Source organism: Mauremys mutica, chromosome 2 (assembly GCF_020497125.1).
Source record: "Mauremys mutica isolate MM-2020 ecotype Southern chromosome 2, ASM2049712v1, whole genome shotgun sequence".
NCBI classification, from domain to species: domain Eukaryota; kingdom Metazoa; phylum Chordata; order Testudines; family Geoemydidae; genus Mauremys; species Mauremys mutica.
In genome coordinates this window covers 192,376,368-192,389,256 of record NC_059073.1, presented here as the reverse complement: position 1 = coordinate 192,389,256, position 12,889 = coordinate 192,376,368, and the positions used below count along the sequence as shown (strand labels likewise).

General features: G+C 40.1%; 1 protein-coding gene and 1 long non-coding RNA gene across 2 annotated transcripts in view; both read right to left on the bottom strand.

Annotated features, from left to right (window-relative positions):
- The window catches only part of TNS3 (tensin 3), a 355,327-nt gene that overhangs the window by 302,432 nt on the left and 40,006 nt on the right, over positions 1-12,889 (bottom strand). The gene's annotated exons all lie outside the window — the stretch shown is intronic.
- LOC123363118 lies at positions 2,002-3,040 on the bottom strand. Its single transcript, XR_006576710.1, has 3 exons — positions 2,846-3,040; positions 2,264-2,323; positions 2,002-2,138 (listed from the first exon to the last, which is right to left on the bottom strand). It is a non-coding gene; the product is annotated as an uncharacterized LOC123363118 (long non-coding RNA).

Sequence of the window (12,889 nt, the reverse complement as noted above, 5' to 3'; positions counted from 1 at the left end):
ACGAAGCGTTTGAAGCATTCAGCTTATCAGAGGACTTACATGGTTTTCATACACACAGTGATAATGAAGCAGTCCAGCAGGGATGGCATTGAAGAGACACAGGTGTAATAACCAAAACAGAGGCAAAACTAAATGATCTCATATGGAAAACTGCAGCGGATACCAGGCATGCATCAATGCTAAAATACTGGTGCGTGGTCTTAAGTTCAGGGAAGAGGGTAACTGAGTAGTAGAAAAGCTATCTGCAGAACAGGCAAGCCAGATACAAGTAAAAGTTAATATATATTACACAAACTATCATCAAATAATTTATAACTGCAGGATATTTTCAGACCATAAATGGTTGATAATCATGCCTGCTCACATCACCAAGAAAAATAATCCACAAGACTCAAAACTCCAGCATCCAAACTTTTTCCAAATGCAGTTATCTTTAAACAAGCAAGTTTGCCCTTGAACTCTTACCCTCATCAGTAAGTAGAAAAAAAACACATACCACTATGGGCTGTTCCTGATCTCATTTGCATTAGTTTTGCACCAGTATAACTCCATTTGCCTTCAGCGGAATTATCCTGATTCACAGAAATAAGGCCCCTTCAGCACATTTAGGTTTTTCCTCTTTCTGCGTGTTCCCAAGATGTCAAACATGCTCATACACTCAGAATTCTGCTCTCTGCTCCTTAGAGAGCTTGTTACAAAAAGCAGGGTGTTCATTTTAAAAGGTTCTTCCCCAAGAAAATGACATGTTACATCACACCATTATCAGAACTGCAGGATAAAGACACATCAGAAAATGTGGTTCCTTATGAGTTTCAAGCAGCCTGGGGAAAAACAACCAAAATCACGGTTTTCTGTTACCGATCTTTCCCACCAACAATCTATGGCTCTGTAAGTCCCTGCTTAATCTAGCACCATTGAAACTAAATTGATAGCCTCCCTCATTTTATGCTATCCTCATCAGAAATCCTCTTATCCACTTCTGGCCTTAGCTTTTCTCCAGTCTTCTGATCCTTTTCGAAACTCAGTTCATCTGCTAGTCTACATGGCTTCTTTAGCCTTTACTGCTGCCTCCATCTCCCATGTTCTCTCTCCAGCCTCCCAAAACTTTCCCAACCTTACCTTGCTTGTAGATCTGCAGCTACTCTGACCCTCAATGTGCTAGCTCCCAGCATATCTCTAGTCTTCTATGGTTTTCCCATATATAGGCACCTATTACACCCCCACCCCCATTCGAATTTTTCACAGTTGCTATCTGGTAACCCTACAGGGAAGGTTTGGGGAGAGGGTGAGGGGTCTGAGGTTTTCTGATAATTGTGCATAAATGGCCATAGGGGACCTATCAGAGTTTCCCATGGAATTAATGAGCTTGATCTCTTCACATACACAATTCAACTGGGCTCCCAGAAGGTCTTTCAAAATCTCCCACAAGCCACTGCTTGAAGGAGCACTGATAGGAACTGCAAGATAAGGCAGTCTGATAAAGGTGCAAGTGTAATGATGTTCTACAGTGCAAGTAAGGGTGTGGGCAAAACTGCGACCAAAAGAAACAGGATGACTAGCATAGGCACACTGCACAATTGGAGCCTTCACGACCGCAATCCCACCAGTTCAATTCTCTAATATAAATACCGCCTAGGACTCATGGTATTTCTGTGGTACAGTTCGTACCCCTCCACCTCTAAAAATCAGCCTTTGTTAATACATTAACATTCAGAAAGGCTGGAAGTTAAATTTCTATCACAAATGTCAAAGGCTTGGAAAGCTCAGTAGTCAAACTATTCCATTGTTTCCCACTGAAAAGTATTTTGAACAGCATGTGTCATTTAACCAAGAAAGACTAATCTAAATCTAAGAGTGAGATCAATGAGTCTACTCATGCAAGTAAATGCTGTCACACAATCAGGCTTCAGGTAGACAACATGTACACAAAGAAGTGAAAGAAAGGTTGCACAGCAATTTTTTAATAGTTATGGTACAGACAGGAGAGAGAGAGAAAAAGACCTAACACAAAAGAGGGATATTTGTTTCAGTAGAAATATTATAGAAGACAAGAGGGCCTTCAGACTAAAGCGAAACAGCTGGATACAAGGCTGGAGTGATGCCACTGGATTTTCTGCTGAAAAGGAACACCTGCAGCCCTATAACAAATACAGAATAGAGAGCTTTTTAAAATGAACATCATAGTGTTTATTAAAGTCAGACATTTCTTTCAAAAGGCATAGCGTGCCCAGAGGGTGTGGGTGATCTGTCAATATTTGCTCACCTGTTTTATTTAGGGATGGAGGCAGCATGTATAGATAATAAATAGGTGTGTCATCAACACCTGAAAGACATGGCATAACGTTTCCAGGGATCACAATCAAAAGCAATAACAGCTCAGCGAGATCAGCAAAGTTTACATGCTTCTAATTTTAGAAGTATTTATTCAGAGATTTTCTTTAGTAAGAAAGAAGTGAGCAGAGCAGGGCCTTAAAAAATAGCAATCTAATTCAATGACACACACATAGCTACTCAAGCTTTCCAATCTCAGTGCTTTGATTTATTTATACTAATCTAATTCTACTACTTGAAAGTATGTTGGTCTATTATTTAAGACCCAAAAGTTTGATCTTGCAGTTCTTACTCAGCCAAAACTCCCACTGGAGACAATGGGAGATTGGCCGAAGTAAGGATTGCAGAATCAGGCCAGAAGTCACCTGAACTTTGGTTTCTCAAATCACATTAAAGTCACATGATCAGGAAAATTAAAACAATTCTGAAGGCACAGGATCTATGACAATTCACAAAATTACCAGGAAGAGATAACATGCACATAAGTGGCCCTAAAATACTATGAAATACTTACATTTAAAATAGTAGCTGCAGGTAACTCGTGTTAAAAGGAAGCATTTTGGGAGGTTTTTTCAAGCAAACAGGTTTTTGTTTGTTGATCAATCAATTAATCAACAAACATAACTGTGGAGCTAGCCAGGTCACACTTCCTATCCATAGCATCTGGATTTGTGTTTATATATTAAAATTAGATAACATCTCATTCTTCAAACCCAAAAGGAACAGTCTGTTACTGAAGTTTAGGCAGAAGCTGTTCTATAGTGGCCTTGTATTATGTGATAGTGTAGAGCAACATACTCACACCAGGCAAAAAAAGCCAACAATTTGAAACAAATTATATTGGGATTGCAGAAGTCCTGGGGAGGCTGAGATGTATCAGTTAAATTAAAAATAACGTGTGTGGGGGGGGAGGGGGAATTGTGTTCCCGATGGTTGTGGGTGTTCAGTACCCACACTGTTTGAGATATGGTTTGGGCTCTCATTAGCTATTCAGCATCTTAACTATCAAGTAAATGTCCTGTAACAAACCGCTGCTATCCCCTAATTGTTTATTTAAGGGTGTGAAACATACCAGTAACCTGGACACACACAGCTGATTATTGTAACCTTGTGTTGCCCTCAAACAGCCTCTGCTGCCAGGGTGATATTCAAATCCAGGTACAAGCATACGGCCTAGGCCCCAGCCTCTTAACTCACACTTATGCTCTATTTTGAGAATTTAAATTGCTGCATAAGCCTGTGTTGTCCCTCTGTGTCAGGGTGAATTTAACCTTATGTTATTATGCACAGCTTTGCACTTTATAATCTAGTTTTTAAGATCTTGGGGGGGGGGGGGGGGGAAGAAGGGGAGACTGTTTCTTGTTTTGGGCTAGACTGTGGCTTTTAGGTTCAGCCTTGTATATGGACAGTGCAGAGCTGCACAACCCTAAAAAAGGCAACTGAAGAGTTTCTGCCTCTAGTAGGCACAATCCCTCTTGACACACTCTGCTCCATCAGTTGTACCACCAGCTTCTACCCTCCTGCCCCCTTCAGCCAAGGGGTAGCAAAGCACAGCATCTGTTACTGCAGATCACCCTTAGGCAAGCATGTATAGGAAGCGTCTCATCCAGTCCTCCATGGCCAGGCAAGGGCTGCAAACTGTCTAGCTCTTTATGTTTGTACAGCACCCAGCACAGTGAGAAATTATTCATTATTTTATCAGTATTATGGTAGCATCCTCCAGATTGGGTCCCCATTACACAGAGTTCTATACAAACACACAGGAGGAGAGAATCTCTTCCTGGAAGATCTTATGATCTAGTTTCAAATGAGATGCAACAAGCGAAAAATAAAAACAATGGAGGGAACAGGGGAGGAAAAAGGAAGGTGGCAGTAACAGGGACATTTAGTAAATTTCCCGATCTTTATATTATGTATAAATTGCAGTATAAATAAATAGTAACATTAGTGTTTGTAATCCTTGTTGGCCATCTGCCTAGCCAGTGATTTTTTCCACCTGCTAAACATTATAGTTTCATTATAGTTAAAAATAATTCAAGTAAAAAACTAGCGATAAAGTTCTGTGCTCAAATAACAAATCTGAGCACATTTAAGGGATCTGAAAATATTCAAGCAGTGGGCAGATAAGTGGAATTTTCACAATTGTCCACAACCAAGCACGTTTGCTGTATATTCATAACATAACCCCCCCCAATTTTGTTTTTAAATATATTACTAGAAATTACCCCTTTCCTGTAAATAAATATGGGCCCAATTCAACATGATACTTAAGCACTTATGAAACTTTTTAAGCACAAAAATTTCCCACTTGAGCAGAATTACTTGCATGCTTAAAATTACATGCACACTTAAGAGTGCCTTACTGGGTTAGGTCCATAATTATTCTTTACATCGAGATGGGATATTTTTCTAGAAGATATGCTATAGAAATTATGGGCTTAATACAGAAATTACTGGGTGATTTTCAATGGCCTATATCATGAAGGAGGTCAGAAGAGGTGATCATGATACTGCCTCCTAGCCCTAGAATTTATGAAAGTACTGAATGTAGACCAACTTCTAAGTCTGGTGTCCATCTGTAGACAACAACATCAAATTGTTGTCATCTTTTAATGAGGTTTTGCAACTGATGAATAAGAAGTCCCATAAGACATGTAAATCTCACCTTTTTGGACCACAACAGGGAACAATATGCAGCTGCAGAGTTTTACTGTTGGAGTAAGGAAGACTTTCCATCTTTCAATATAGCATTTTTATTTAAAATATTGCACTGTAATTAGTGTGGTATTTACTGAAATTACAATAATGATACTCAGAGTTTTACCTACAGCAGTAATTTTCCCGCCCTATTTAAACAAAAATATTTTATCGTGATAATAGTGTTGGAGATTGCAAACTTAACTGAATTTGAATGAGATGTTCCCTGGACTAATCAACAGAGCACATGGAGCCACAACTTCCAGGTTTTATGGCTGGATTTGATTGCCAGTGACCTGCTGTGTGATCTTTTACAACAATCTTAATCGCTGTGTACCCCCTCTGTAAAATGGAACACCAATACTTTTTACCAAAATTATTTAATACCTTCAATTTAAAGGTTCTATAGATGTATTTATTATTCTTATTATTGATGTTCCATCTGTCTAATACATTTCATCCAAAGTAATGACAAATTATATTTCAGACTACATTTTTATGGACTCACCCAGCAGCCCTTATTTAGGTAAAATTTCCAATTAAGTCAACAGGAGTTGAATAAAGACTCTAAGTTTGGACCCAGTAGTCACTTTGGCCCAGATCTTCAAAGTCGAGTTAAGCTGTTAGTTGCCTAAATACTTTTGAAGATCTCGGCCTTTGCCCACAGCTGAAATGGCAACCACTTCTGGGGTGAAATTTGGCTTTTTTTGTTTGTTTTTGTTTTTGTTTTTTTAAACACAGTATTAGACAGAGCAATACTGTGCAACAGTTTAGGACAGGAAGAGGATACCACCATATCCAACAGAAACTGCAGGGGGTATCTTGGTGCAGAGAACATAATTACCCAAATTGGAATCTGGCCAGAACATTTAACTTTAACTTTTTAAGGTATTTTATTAAATTTGGCTGGGATGGAGTAGGGTGAAAAGATGCAGGGGAGAGGAAAACAAAACAATTCTATCTTCCCAAACAATATATTTGCAAATACTGCTCTTTCACGAATCTGTGGGACTATCTTATGGGTACAGCCAACAAAATTTTAGTGCATCGAACATACAGGCTTAAATATCCTGGGGGGGTGTCGGATGGACTTTTAACACACAGTTTAAGGCATTTCATATACAAGAGAAGAGTGGCAAGAGCTAAATGCTCCATTATATCAATGGTCCAACATGTGATTTACAGACTGAACTGTTTATCCAAATTAAAACCACACTCAAAACAAAATCAAACCTTTAACATTAAAATAAAACCAAATGACCCTGCAGGCATGTTTTTATGGAAGTCCCACTCCCTTCATTTTCATTATGCAAGATCCATTCAACTGGTGTGGCAAAGAATGTATGTTCAATCACACTCCTTCTTTTGGTTTCCTCAGCATGGGTTAGTGGGCACCACACCCATCTTTGTCTGCCAGTATCTGAATGCAGCAATGATGGGTTAAACAGCAAGGCAGAGCCATGGAGTAAGTACCCAGAATGTGATCCCACTGCAATGTTCTGCTCTCCAAACAATATTGGTTTCTCTCTCGCTCGCTCCCCCCCACCCCCGCAAGCCCCCAAGACTGCAGAGAAATACATTCCTAAATGGATTACACTTCCGCTTTCTGCTGCCCCCAAGCTAACAGAGTGTCCATGTAGCTTAAAGAACTAGAAAGACAAACACTCAACCTTAATAGCATCCTCCCTTCTCCTGTGTCTTATGCTACTTAATTCCTCAGATCTTTTCCAGTGGAGGTGGACTGGAAACAGGCTGCGTCAACACACCTGTCTATTAGATTATCACTGCAAATCAATCTGTCACCTCAAGCCTCAAGCAATTCATTACCTCAGTCCTGTTATCACATAGGTCTGTACCCTATGGGTAATCAGATAGCAGCAGGGTCAGAAAAGAATGGTGAAGACACAGTCCCTGTGAGGAAAGGCAATGCTAATTTCATATCAACAAGAGATCACTACAGTAGACACTGCAGGCTATGGAAATTCTGTCTTACTTTATGAAGAACAGAGACGCAAGCCTCTACCACTAAACCCAGAGTCCTGAGTGTTCCAGCCCAGCTATGATCATATTTTTAAACTATGCACAAAATTAGCAACCTTGAGAGCATAATTACATTATGAAATATATAAACAAAGGAGATGGATTAGCAAGTAGGAAGAAAATGCACTTTAGACATATAAATCCATTACCATGTCACTTACTATCATTTTGGACTCTCCTAATCTGCCATAAAGATAATCTGAGCATACTTAGCCTTCTTCAACAAGCATAACACGTTGTGTTTACCCTGGAAGTCCACACGCTGGAGAGACTAAAAGATTTTAAAGGCCAAAATGGATACAGGTAAAAGTACACACCTGGCGTGTTCCTGGGGAATGGTAAAGGGAGCAGGGCATGAGGTCCTTCATTCTCAGCTGTGAACAATCATCCTCCAGGCTGCCTTTTTGCAACTCTTTTCACTCTTTTAGCAAAGTGCAGGCCTCACTTAGGGAAGGCTGCTGGCCAAAGCTTTCTTTAACAGCCTCGACACGGCCAAGACACAGTGCTTGCTTTCTTCAATAAAATAGTTTACTGTTAAACATCTGCATTTACTTAAAAGCAAATCCTAATCCCTGAGCACAACAGGCTGTATGAAGGCAAATTCTGAGGAAGATAAACTGACCCTCAATAGGCAACAGAATAGAGACTGTGGGCACCATGTGCCCTTCCCTCCACAGGGCTGTTGGAACAGTGGATATCACACAATCCAGGGTGATATGAGCAGGGTGCAACTTCACTTGAATAGGCTCCTCTGTTCTTGCTCTCCCTTCTCGGCTGCCAAGCAGGCCTTATTCATTCCTTCATTCAGGCCAATTGGCCCCAGTGCCATTTAGGCCTGATGTTCCCAAAGTGAAAGGGGTGGGGTCACAGTGCCATCCAAGGATCGTAGAGCACTTCATAAATGTTAATTAATTCTCACAGCAGCCCTGTGAGCAGGGGCGGCTCTAGGAAGTGCGCCGCCCCAAGCAGGGCGGCACGCCGCAGGGGGCGCTCTGGCGGTCGCCGGTCCCGCGGCTCCGGTGGACCTCCTGCAGACGTGCCTGCGGAGGGTCTGCTGGTCCCACGGCTCCGGTGGACCTCCCGCAGGCACGCCTGCGGATGCTCCACCGAAGCCGCAGGACCAACGGACCCTCCACAGGCACGCCTGCAGGAGGTCCACCGAAGCCGCCTGCCGCCCTCCCGCGGCATGCCGCCCCAAGCGCGCGCTTGGCGTGCTGGGGTCTGGAGCCGACCCTGCCTGTGAGGTAGGTAAGTATTATCATACTCACTTAACAGGTTATTTTACAGTTACACAGAAAGGGTAAGAGTGCCCTGCCCCAGGTTACCCTGTGAGTCAATGTGAGAATTAGGGACAGAAACTAGTGGCCCCGAATTCCAGTCAACTGCTATAACGATTTAGGTCTACTTCCTCTTTGGAGGGAAAAATGTACCAAAGCTACGTCTATGTAAAACTTGTCCACGGAGTACATCACACTCTTCACATCATCAGAACAGGGCAAGCTGGTATTCTCCAAAACAGCAATACTGAAGCTGTGTCAGTCCTGATTCCAAATAACAATACCAAATTTTCTGTAGAATTTGCAAAGCTGAGGTGGTCAATTACTTCATCCTCTCACCTGCAATCACCTTTAAGATGGGATCTACTCCAAGAATCTCCAGTAGAGATGGAGCAATCAATAAAATAAAGATCTGTCTCCATCTGTCCACCTAACATCCTAGTGCATGGTCCAAATGTTTTGGTTCAGGCCCATCCCTCTTTTCAAGGCTTTAAATGGGGATGAAGGGATTCTTCAAGCCCACAGTCAATAGACATCTTGATTCTGCAATTGTTGCTCGGGCAAAACTCCCACTGAAGTCAAAAGCAGTTTTGACTGAATAAGAAATAGATTACTGAGCCCTGAAACAAAGCACCAGCTCTATCTGTGTAAAAGTCTTTAAAAGGATAAAATTATATGTTTTTTAACTTTTAATACATTTTTTGAGACTTTTAAAAATAATTGTAGGATTGCTCATTAATTTGGTTATTGTCACTGTTTTTGTTTTTAAAAGAGCATGTATGCATTTATGATTCAAAACCACAAAGAAATACATTGGCAAATTCAATGATCTTAGAAGAATTCTATAATAATGAATATCTCACAACCACCTTGTGAGGTGGTTATTATTAGCCCCATTTTACAGGTGAGGAAACTCGAACACAAAGAGATGAAGGGACTTTCGTAGATGTTTAAAACCAGGAGAGACCATTATGATTCTCCTGCATAATAGAGAATCTCAAAGTGATAGCTGCATAGCCCAACAGCTGTTGGCTGAACTAGAGCAGATCTTTCAGAGAGGCATTCAATTATGATATAAAGCCCAAGGGTTGAAGAACTGCCCGAAATCACCCAGCAAGCATGTAAAACAGCATCAGAAAAAGAACCCAGAACTTTGAGTTTCATACATGTCCTAACAATACACCTCACCAAAATGACCGAAAAAATAGGTCCGTTACAAGTACCCACTTTCTGAGTAAAAAAAAAAAAAATCCCTAACATTTAGTTGTGAAAGATAACAGGAAATGTATGAACTGCATGTAGGTAGTTCAGATTAATTTGGAAACTGTAATGGCTGAATTGTTGAGGCCACTATGTTTAAATAATTGTTCTTTGGGGCATATGCATGTGTATTAGGAAACTTGAATGTGCTAGAATTTGACCTATGGGAAATCCTTGGAAATGAGATGTTGATTCTTGAGCACTTGTACCTAAGCTATCAAGGAGTTAATAAGCATTCCACTAAGCATTAGCTATTAAATTTAATTAATTCTGTTTGAAACAAACAACCCCTTTCTAGCTGTGTAATATTAAGAAACACAATTACCAATACTCCTATATTCTATGACTCCACATTCTGGGACTATTACTGCTCCAGTTGAAATCAACGGCAAAAATCTCATTGGTTTCAATGGAAGCAGGATGGGCCCTCTGTTAGATTGACGTACACAATAACTATGATTAATTTCCAGCAACAGCTTTTTTTTTAATATAACAAACATAGACAACTGAGTATTTAGCAATATGCAGAAGTAGCCTACCAAATTTCAAATAAATAGGTAAAGTATGCTTCCTTATATACAGTTCTTTTACCTCTTCTTGTTGCAAAATTCATACCATATAAAATCTAAACACAGCTTTTACAATGTAATGACCACTTCCAGGCACTGCTCAAAGTTGAAAAATCACAGACTGCGTAACATATAAACAGTATTAAAAAAAACAAAGTATTTTGAATGGTACAAAACGCTGTAATTATCACCTGATCCTAGGTTTTAAAATAAAATATTTGAGTTGAGTCATGATTTCTCACAGCTAAAAACAAACTCCAGTTAACTAGAGATCCTTCCTCTAGAGCCAAGGCTGTCTAAGGTACATTCTTGCTTAACATATATTTTGAAAGCTGTCTGTCATTTTAGATAGTTTTCAAGAGGCAGAGAAGAGATTCTGGGCCTGATCCTGTAGTGCTCATGGGCAAAGACTCCCAGTGACTTCTGTGAAGCACTGGACAACTGATAAAGTTATAACTGTGTCCACACAGAACAATAGCTTAGTACAGTGCATAAAGTATCACATAACTGTTTAACATATTGCAGACTCGGTTTTGCTTTTCAAATGTTCAAACTGTAAATGAAAGTTTCGTCACAATTTATGAAGTCTGGGAATGAATTGTTTGAAGGCTGATTTTTCTCCTTAACCAACATACACATTGAAATTAATGAAACTGGGGAACAAAAATCATATTTCCCTCAATTGATATGTTGCTATCCCCTGGAGAATACATTCTTATGCAAAATGCATAAGTTTGTCCTGATAGAAGCCTGAATATGGACTGGGTCAAATTTCATTTGCCCAACCCAGCAGCATTGTTAGCAATGTATTTTTAAAATATGTCATGGACCAAAGTCTGTCCTTTATTACACCTGTACAATTTCATTGACTTCACTAGGGTTGTGTTCACATATAGAAACCACTGAATATTTTCCATTATGTTAAAGGAAGTTCCCTCCTCCTCTCACCCTCCCACAAAACAGAACAAAACAAAACCACAAACCTTGGATTTTCACATAAAACAGCAGCAGCTAGCATGTTTATTTCTCAAACTTATTTTTTTCCCATTGCAGGGAAAACGGTATAGCAAAATCTCATCAGTAGGTGCTTCATAAGGGGAACCTTATGCCATTCATCATAATCCCCTGGCTCCTAACTTCATTGAAATTCATTGTGTACTCCCCTTTCCCAGTGATCTACATGTGCAGGAAAAAGTAAAGCCTTGGCTCATAAGAAATGCTTCAAAGTGTGGCTCTCAACCTTTCCAGACTATCATACCCCTTTCAGGAGTCTGATTTGTCTTGCGTACCACCAGATTTCACCTCTCTTGAAAATGTCTTGCTTACAAAATCAGACATAAAATACAAAAGTGTCACAGCACACTGTTACTGAACAATTGCTTATTTTTACCATATAATTATAAAATAAATCAACTAGAATATAAATATTGTACTTACATTTCAGTGTATAGTATATAGAGCAGTATAAACAAGTCATTGTCTGTATGAAATGTTAGTTTGTACTGACTTGGCTGGTGCTTTTTATTTAGCCTGTTGTAAAACTAAGCAAATATCTAGATGAGTTGCTGTACTCCCTGGAAGACCTCCGCATATCCCCAGGGATACACGTACCCCTGGTTGAGAACCACTGCTTTAAAGAGTGAAAGAGCACTATTAGTCCTGATTACGATTAAATCCTTCTGGACTATGCATTTTTTTATTTCCTCGCACCTTTTGAGGGTAGATTTACTGTGATTTAAGTTGACTCAAACATAAAAATAGATGAAATGCCAGGAAAAAAAAAATTTAACCCTGACTTAACCTTTGGTATTTAGAATATAAAACCCACACATACACATAAACACACTCCATGCTTATGTCAATGTATTAATGACTACACTGGAAAGGGGGAGTTGAAAGGCAGGGTAAGTGGGGGGGTGGACTATCTTAATCCTCTAGAAAAGGGACTGACCCTCTTACTGCACATGTGAAAGCTGAATCCCATGACCACAAAAGATTTCTCTTCTTAAAAACATTGTTCAACTGCATGAGTAAATCAGCCGAATGTCTTGAGTTGACAGAGAAGGCATGAAAACTATTAGATTTCAAAGTGCATTGTTCTACAGATCACTCTCAAAACACTGAGATCACAACTTTACCTACAACAAGCCCAGCCATAAGTAAAGCCCTGTGCAATATCCACCTACAATGCTATCACATTAAACAAGAGTAATGTTTTCAAATCAGGAGTAGATGTATTGCTGAATTTTACCTTTCTGCACAGCTCCCAAATATGCACGCTGCTTCCTCATCTACCAAGCACACCAGCTACAGGAAAGCAACTCGGCAAAAGGAAGAAGAAATCCAGCAGAATTAAACCCAACTTAAAAAAAAAATCTTCTACAGTCTCTCTGTGGGCAAAGAATCTCCAGATTTTCCAAAGCAAAGTTGAGAGGGAACAGGGGTTGGGACAGAGTTCCGATACCTTTCCAATCGTCTTTAGGAAAAGTCTGATTCTGAAAGCAGCAACGGCACAATCAGACAACCCCCTGGCTTTGCTCTGATCGCATGGCACTTCTATCCAGCAGCTGCAGCCCCCTCTAGGAAGCTGTTACAATCTCTGGTCTCACCACCCCACCCCTAGGCCTCTCTGATTGCTTTCCCAGTACAGGGGCCACTCCAGATAACACAGGCAAACAAGCATGTCATAAATCAGACAAACTGCAAAGTGACGTT